Below are 7,933 nucleotides of genomic sequence, written 5' to 3' on the forward strand. Positions count from 1 at the left end.
CTAGTGAGAGGCTGGGGTCCCTTGTTCAAGACCTGGATTCAGTACTTAAAAGAACAACCTTTCTCCTATCCCTAAATCGGGTAGGGCGTGAATTCTATCTTGCACCCTATGTCCCCAACTATCTACCCAGTCTTACCCCTGAAATGGAAAACTTATTGAGCCAACTCTCACCTATGCAAATCTAAGGATAATTCTAAATAAACAGGTATTCATAGTTAGCTCAGGATTAAGATCGAGTTACCTAGGTCATCTAAGTGAAATAGTCAGTCTTATACACTAAACAATGTTATAAAGTAAGAGTGACTTATTTCTTAACCCAGTCTTATGCAAACTCATTGTATATGACACCCTCACTCCTCATGTCAGTACATGAATGAATCTGGATCATTTCATTTATAGTATCTTTACAACAACTTGTAACAACTACAGAGTAGGCCGTATCCAATAGTATTACCAGAATAAGGTACCCAAACTTAATCATGTACTATAGACCGTTTTGGCTATTTACTCGAACTTGATCCATCTCTATGTCTCTACATAAAGTTCAAGTATTCATATAATAGCCATGGATCTTAGTTTATTGGATTTAGACTTTTACTATGAAATTTATAGAATCAACAATAAGTTTATTGACTATAGAATATGTTTATCTTTTTGTAAACTACGAGTTTTAGGACATAAAGCCCAACACTCACGCGGTCCTGTGACGATGGATGCAATGGATGGTTGGGTTTGGGTTTTAGCACTGCCATTTTTTCTTATCATGCGGTGAAGATGATCATGACAGTGTGGGCTCAAATAGAAAGACCACTGTGAGCTGTTCGAGCAACGCAGGGCCAATGGAGGTGGATGAGCGAATTTCCGGTGGAGAAATGATCGACATGAAATTTGAGATGGCTGATGGATGGCTAACTCGATGCTTTAAATTTGTAAATGAACAGATTGATTGGGAGTTCTATGGTGGATTTGATAAAGGTAGAGGGTGGACAAATGAAATCGAAAGCCGATTCCGACATGGTTAGATTAGGAAGGTGAAGGGTTTGTGGGATTAGGGTCACGATTGGCACTAGAGAGGGAAGAGAAAGTGTTTTCTTGTTGAGCTATAGATGCTGGTTGGTGAAAGCGGGGAGAATAGAAAGAAATTTTTGACTTAAGGTTGTTGAAAGTAATATATTTGGCCAGAAAACTCAAAGAAAATTGAGAACTGGGTTTTATGTCCTAAAACTCATGCTTTGTAAACAATAAACTTATTTCTGAAAATTCAATAAGTTGTTATTGAATATATGAATTGCTTATTTCGTTTTAGAAATAAATCCAATAAAAAGATCCATGACTATTACATGAGTACTTGAACTTTATGTGGAGACATAAAAGTTGATCAGGTTCGAGTAAATAGTCAAAATGGTCTATAGTATATGAATAAGGTTGGGTGCCTTATTCTAGTAACACTATAGGATGCGGTCCACTCTGTAGTTGTACAAAGAGTTGTAAAGTGCTACAGACGAAGTGATCCTGATCCGTACATGTAATGATATGAGGAGTGAGGGTGTCCTGTGTAAAGAGTTTACGCAAGATCGGACCATGAAATAAGTCACTCCTACTTTATAACACTGTTTACTATTTAAGACTGATTATTTTATAGCGATGTCCTAGGTAACTTAACCTGAATCTTGAGCTAACTATGAACTCCTGTTTATTCGAGATTATCCTTAGATTTACATAGGTGAGGGTTGGCTCAATAGCGCCGACTCAATAAGCCTTTCATTTAATGGGTAAGATCGGGTAGATAGCTGGGGACATAGGGTGCAAGATGGAATTCACTTCTACCCGCTTTCAGGGATATTAGAGAGGTTGTTCCCTTAAGTGCTGACTCTGGGTCTTGAACAAGGGACCCCACCCACTCATTGGCCCGGGAGGGGCTCGATTTGATGATCGAATCATAAACCAATTGTTCATTAGAGGATCAGTGGGAGTTAAGGAACAAGAGGTAATCTCGGGAGTAAAACAACCATTTTACCCAAACGTTATTAAGAACAACCTGTGAAAGGTTAACTTACTAATCATGGTTATATCAAGTGAACACAATATATCTACAGTGAGGGGAGTGCAACTCTGGGCATTAGTGGAGTAACCCAGTAGTTAACGAATGAGGGTTAATTCGGAATAAAGAGTTTAGCTGATTAATCTTGGATCGTTGGAACCCATGATCTCTAGGTCCACTAGGTTCCCCTACTAGCTCACAAATAGATTAGCCTTAGAGTAGCGTGATAATTTGATTTGAAATGTTCAAATTAGAATTAAGGGAATTAGTAATTATATGTGATATAATTACACGTTTGATTTTGGAATTAAAACGAAATTAGAGAATCAATTAATATTTAAATATGATTTAAATATTAAATTCATGAATAGGGATTCATGAAGGTAGAATAGATGTTAAATTAGTTTAATATATGATATTAAATTAATTGAATTAATTAAATTATTTAATTAATTATTAATTATTAATTATATAGAAAAAATTAATTTTGAATTGGTTTTTGTAAAATTAATAAAATTTCAATTTTAATCATTAGAATTAAAACTGAAAAGAATTTATATTTTGAAAATATAAATTGAAAAGAAAAATTGAAATTGGAAAACTCCAAAGAGTTGGATTTTTCCACTAACATTCCAAGCACTCATAATTCCACCATTCTTCAGCTCAAATTTTCAAACTAGGAGATGCAATCCATACATGGTTTCTCTTCGCATGAATGTCATGCAATATACACTTCATTTCTGATTGGAAGTAGGCCATGCAAACTCAGAAATTTGGCTGAGATTTGAAGTTGGGAGAAGTGTTCTTCCAAGTGAAAAACCAAAAATCTACTCTCCATTTTTCTCTCAATTCACACTTGTTTTGAGTCCCACAACTCAATCTAAGACACTAAGAGAATAGTAGAGAAGACCTTGTGGTGGTTCACATCCAAAGGAAGGGAGAATAACAGTTGGAATTCGAGATTCAAGAGGATCTTCAAAGGTTAGTAATGAATTTAAAGCAAAAATTAATGAATTGGAATGCTTAATGATCCTATTTTCTTCTGTTACATGTTTCTTAAGTCTAACACCACTTTTAACAATGAAATGAGTAGACGGCTTTTTCATAAGTAACTCAGTGCATGTGTGTGGAGGTTCTGTATTTTGTTTTTGGAGGAATGGAAAAAATGAAAATTGATGTTAAAATGTAGACAACTAATAGAAAGTGAAATATGATAATTTTTTTATTCTTTTCTTTTTTTACCCAACTAGCCACTAAACACAAATATAAAATAATATAATAATATATCTTCTTAACAGTCATTTTCTTTTAAAATTCAACAAAAATTCAAAAGTCCACCATGTGTCGCTTCTCAATTTCCCCAAGTGGCACCTTTTAATTTGACCAATTTGATGGGAAAAAATCTACCACATTATCAGGTTGAGATTTTTTCGTTAAGCTTGTTTCAGTTATATTTTCTTCATTTGAGCTCCAATTTGAGTGATTCAAATTGTATTGGAATCGTTATTTCAAGCTACACCCAATGAACACTTTAAAGCACTCTATTTGTTAATAAAGTTATTCAAATTTGTTGTCATCAAAATATTAAATAATTAATCAATCTCAATTAATTAATTTGAGATTAATGGCCAAAAAGCAACACACAATAATGATAAGAAGATACTTTTGTCACAATCAAGAAATTAAAAAAAAATGACAATCAAGGAATTTCAAGGGTACTAGAAAAACAATAAAAATGTCTAGTAAAAACTACTACATAACTAAGAGTCGTCGACAATAACAAATGGACTTAACAACATTGATTAAAATAGAGATCATATGTATAAAATAAAATTATCTTTTAAGATATTTTTATATAATTTTAAATTTTGAACTTTCTCTTTTAATTTTAATAAATTTCTTCTCACTAGTTCTAAAAATTTAATTAAATAATAAATAATTACAACTCCATTATTATATTTAGTTTTTTAAAGAATTTTTTTCTAAAATTATTCATGTTTACAATGGGTCACTTGTTTTTGTTTAGTTTTTCACCCACAAAACTATTTTATCCAAGATAGACATTTGTGGAATAACCTTTGATCAGGTAGAGCGAAAGGTACGACATGTTTGACAAGTAGTATACTTAGTTATGCTTATTTGGAGCAAAGGAGAAAACTAATTATAGGAGAAATTGAGTGGTGTTGGATTTCTATATTTCAATATAAATACTTTGAATTGTAATTGAAACATATACAAACATTTTCTTCCAAAACAAAACTATATAAGAAATCGGGTAGAAAAGAAAAAATATAAACATTGAGAAGAAGAACAAGATGCGTACAACATTGAACTTTGTGGCTCTATCATTCATATTGTTTTCTTTTTCTAGAGGGTAATCTCAATCTAGTGATGATGTTTTAGATGTGATAATGTATGGTACTGCACCTAATGCTGAAATATCTCAGGTAAATTATGATTTTTTATTATCATTGATTGAGAAAAAAAACATATAGTGGCATCAATCATATTTATTAATATAATTTAAAAATTAAATAAGCACTAACAAATGCATGAAAGGAAGCTTGTGCATCAACAAACCAGAATAAAGTAATTACTTCAAAAAAAACTTACTAAGTTAGTGCAGTTCAGTTGGTGGGCCCTTGCAAAAGCCCCATCGAAATTCAACTTCAAGGAACATTGCAGGTGCCACTGGATCTAACAGGAGACGGATGGATTAGTTTCAGATATATCAATTACTTAACGTTAATAGGTGGCGGTGATTTAGATGGGCAAGGAAAAGTGGCGTTGGAGAAAAATGATTGCCATAAAACCCAAAGTGTGATCGAATTCCCATGGTAAGCACAATTTAATCAGACAAAAATGTTTAGTACTGTTGGCCCATATATTATTTATTGTTACACTTTTAACTGTCAAACTAACATTTACATTTACTCTTTTTTAAGTAAATATACATAAGAATAATAATTTATTCTATTTAAAAAATGCAGAGTTTGAAGTTAAGCTTTATCACAAATTCGACTGATATAACATCTAAAGATAGCAAGAGCTTTCATGTCAATGCATTGGATTGTAAGAACCTCACCATCCAACATTTCACCATAAGTGCACCAGGAAATAGTATTAATATTGATGGAATTCACATTGGTCGATCTGTTGGGATTAATGTCCTTAATACAGATATTGGTATTGGAGATGATTGTATCTCACTTGGGGATGGAAGTAAGCAAGTAACAATTACTAATGTGACATGTGGGTCTGGACATGGTATAAGTGTAAGAAGCCTAAGAAGATACAGTGCTGAAGAACCTGTAGAGGGTATCATAGTTAAGAATTGTACATTGATGAATACATCGAGTGCCGTTAGAATTAAACATGGCCAGCTTCTCCTGCTGCTGGAACCACTTCTAATATGCACTATGAAGATATAATTATGGTCAATATCAGCAATCCAATTATCATAGATTAGGAATACTGTCCACACAACCTATGTAATAAACAGGTACGAAAGTTATAACTTCTTTTTAATTTAATTTTTAATACTTAAATTAAGTGACAAAATCATGTCCTATGTTCTTGCCTTTCAGAGTCCATCAAAAGTCAAGATTAGTAAGGTCAGTTTCAAGAATGTTAGAGGTACTTCAGATAATACACTCGTAGTGAAACTTGTTTGTAGTTCTGAGTTTCCATGTGAAGATGTAGAGCTAGCTGGACCTCACATATAGCAGAAGGGAAGGCCCAAGTACATCTCAATGTTGAAATGTGAAGTCCACCATTTCTGGGAAACAAAATCCTTCGACTTGTTCTCTTTCTCTTAATGCATCTCCATTAGCTTAAGCTATTTTTTAAGAGATGACTATTTGATGGAAAAAAATTATAATTACTTTGTGATATTCCAAATCAACCAGTTTAGACGACACAAATTACTTTTGTAATTGCATAAAACTTTAGCACCCAAATTCTAATAGAATTAATTTGTGGTGACCAAATATTTTTTCTTTGTTGTTTTAAAAAAACAAAGAAATGTACCCTTAGGACTAAATAATATATTATTTTGATTAATTGATTAATCCACAAATGTCTTCTTTATGAACATTTTTTTTATATTACGTGAATGCATGATGCTACATCTTGTGTATTGTCCATTGTACTTTTATCTATCTTAATGTATATACTTTCAGTTTTTCTATTTATTAAAAAATGCATTGCTTTATTAATAGTTCTTTATTTAGTAAGGTAAGTTAAAGTATCTTTAAAATCATATGTGGCCCAAGAGAAATTTGATTTGTGATGGATCATAAAATTACTATTCAATAATTAAAGAGAATCAAAGATAGTTATGGCATAAATTGTTATAGTAGAGATAAAAGAATTCTTGTGGATCAATATGCATGTAACCGTGCGTAAGACTACAGCACTTGATCTATAGTACAATGACCTTAATTTAATGAATGTATATTAATTGAATAATGAGTTCAAAAAATTTGTACAAGTAAAGGTAATATTTAGATCATAAGGTCCCATTGCTAGATCTTAAGGACTCTATAAGACATTTTGTTGGAAGAGAAATAAAATAAAAGTTGGAAATCTCAAATTAATATTTAATATATTGTATTTATGAAATCTGAATGAAATTCTGTATAAGTTAAAAATATTTATAATTTTTGTTATTTGTATTATCCCATTACCCATATTATTAAAAATAAAAGGTTATTTATATAATCTGAATAATATTTGAATTGTTGGGGTTGATGCCCTAAACCTCATGGTCTTGTAGTTTATAAACTATATTTGTACAAACATATTATTTATTTAATAAAATAAGTGTTAATTTATTTGACATTTAGTTGCATTAACCCAAAATTTAAAAACTAAGATCCAAGGTTATTAGATGAAGCTTAAACATGTGTGTGGAGACGTATAGATGTATCATGTTTAAGTAATAAATTGAATGGTTTGTAGTAGATGGATAAGAATAGGTACCTTATTCTGGTGACACTACAAACATAAATTGTTTTGTAATTATTTCAATCGTTGTAAAGTGTTACAAATGATCTGATCCATATTATTCATTGAAGATGTGTGTGTGTGTGTGCTGGGGGGGGGGGGGGGTATTCTATATAAAAAGTTTGTATAAAACCAAACCATGAAATGAATAGTCTCTCTTTAGAACACCATTGCTAGAAGAAACTTTCACTTCACTGGAATGACCATAGATGATTTGACCTTAATCCGAAGTGAGTTGTGAACTCCTACCTATGAGGGCGATCCTTTGATTTACATGAGCGAGAGTTCCCAGATTTTTTGAATCAATATGCCTACCATTTTGGAGATTAGTTTGATTGGAGAGTTGGGAACTGATGACATGCAGAAATGCATGTCATGTTAGGCCTTTTATTTAGAATTATGAGGGCTGTTAAGCAGAATATGCGACAATTATGTGAGGAATTCATGAGAAAATGAGCTTGCGGTATTTAGCATTAAGAATCTCGGCTAACCCATTATTATGCGTTATTATGCATTGAATTGTCTATTTTTGTAGCTAACGCAGAAAGTGGACGCACACGCGGAAGCCGGACTACCGCATGCAGAGAAAATCTCCATCGCAAAGACGAATGCATTCGATCAACGCATGGATGTTGCGATAATCAGCCGCATGCGTCCATCACATAGGAGTTGCGATCGTCGAGTGATTGCGGTCATCATGTAGACGATGCGGTATTAAGCGAATGCGGTCACTGGATGATTGCGACTACACGATAATGCATAATAGAGGGATCAACGCAAGGTTAGTGGAATGAACGCATCAGCACATATCTCGAGGAAATCAAAAGATAATGTTGACATCTCACCTACCACGCCGTTAGCAGTAGAGATTCAGAAAAGGACTAA

General features: G+C 32.6%; 1 pseudogene; it reads left to right on the forward strand.

Annotated features, from left to right (window-relative positions):
- The first annotated feature begins 839 nt into the window (after nucleotides 1–839).
- Nucleotides 840–5,878, forward strand: LOC120076174 (annotated as a pseudogene).
- The last annotated feature ends 2,055 nt before the right edge of the window (nucleotides 5,879–7,933 follow it).

The sequence above is a fragment of the Benincasa hispida genome, chromosome 4, assembly GCF_009727055.1.
Source record: "Benincasa hispida cultivar B227 chromosome 4, ASM972705v1, whole genome shotgun sequence".
NCBI classification, from domain to species: Eukaryota; Viridiplantae; Streptophyta; class Magnoliopsida; order Cucurbitales; family Cucurbitaceae; genus Benincasa; species Benincasa hispida.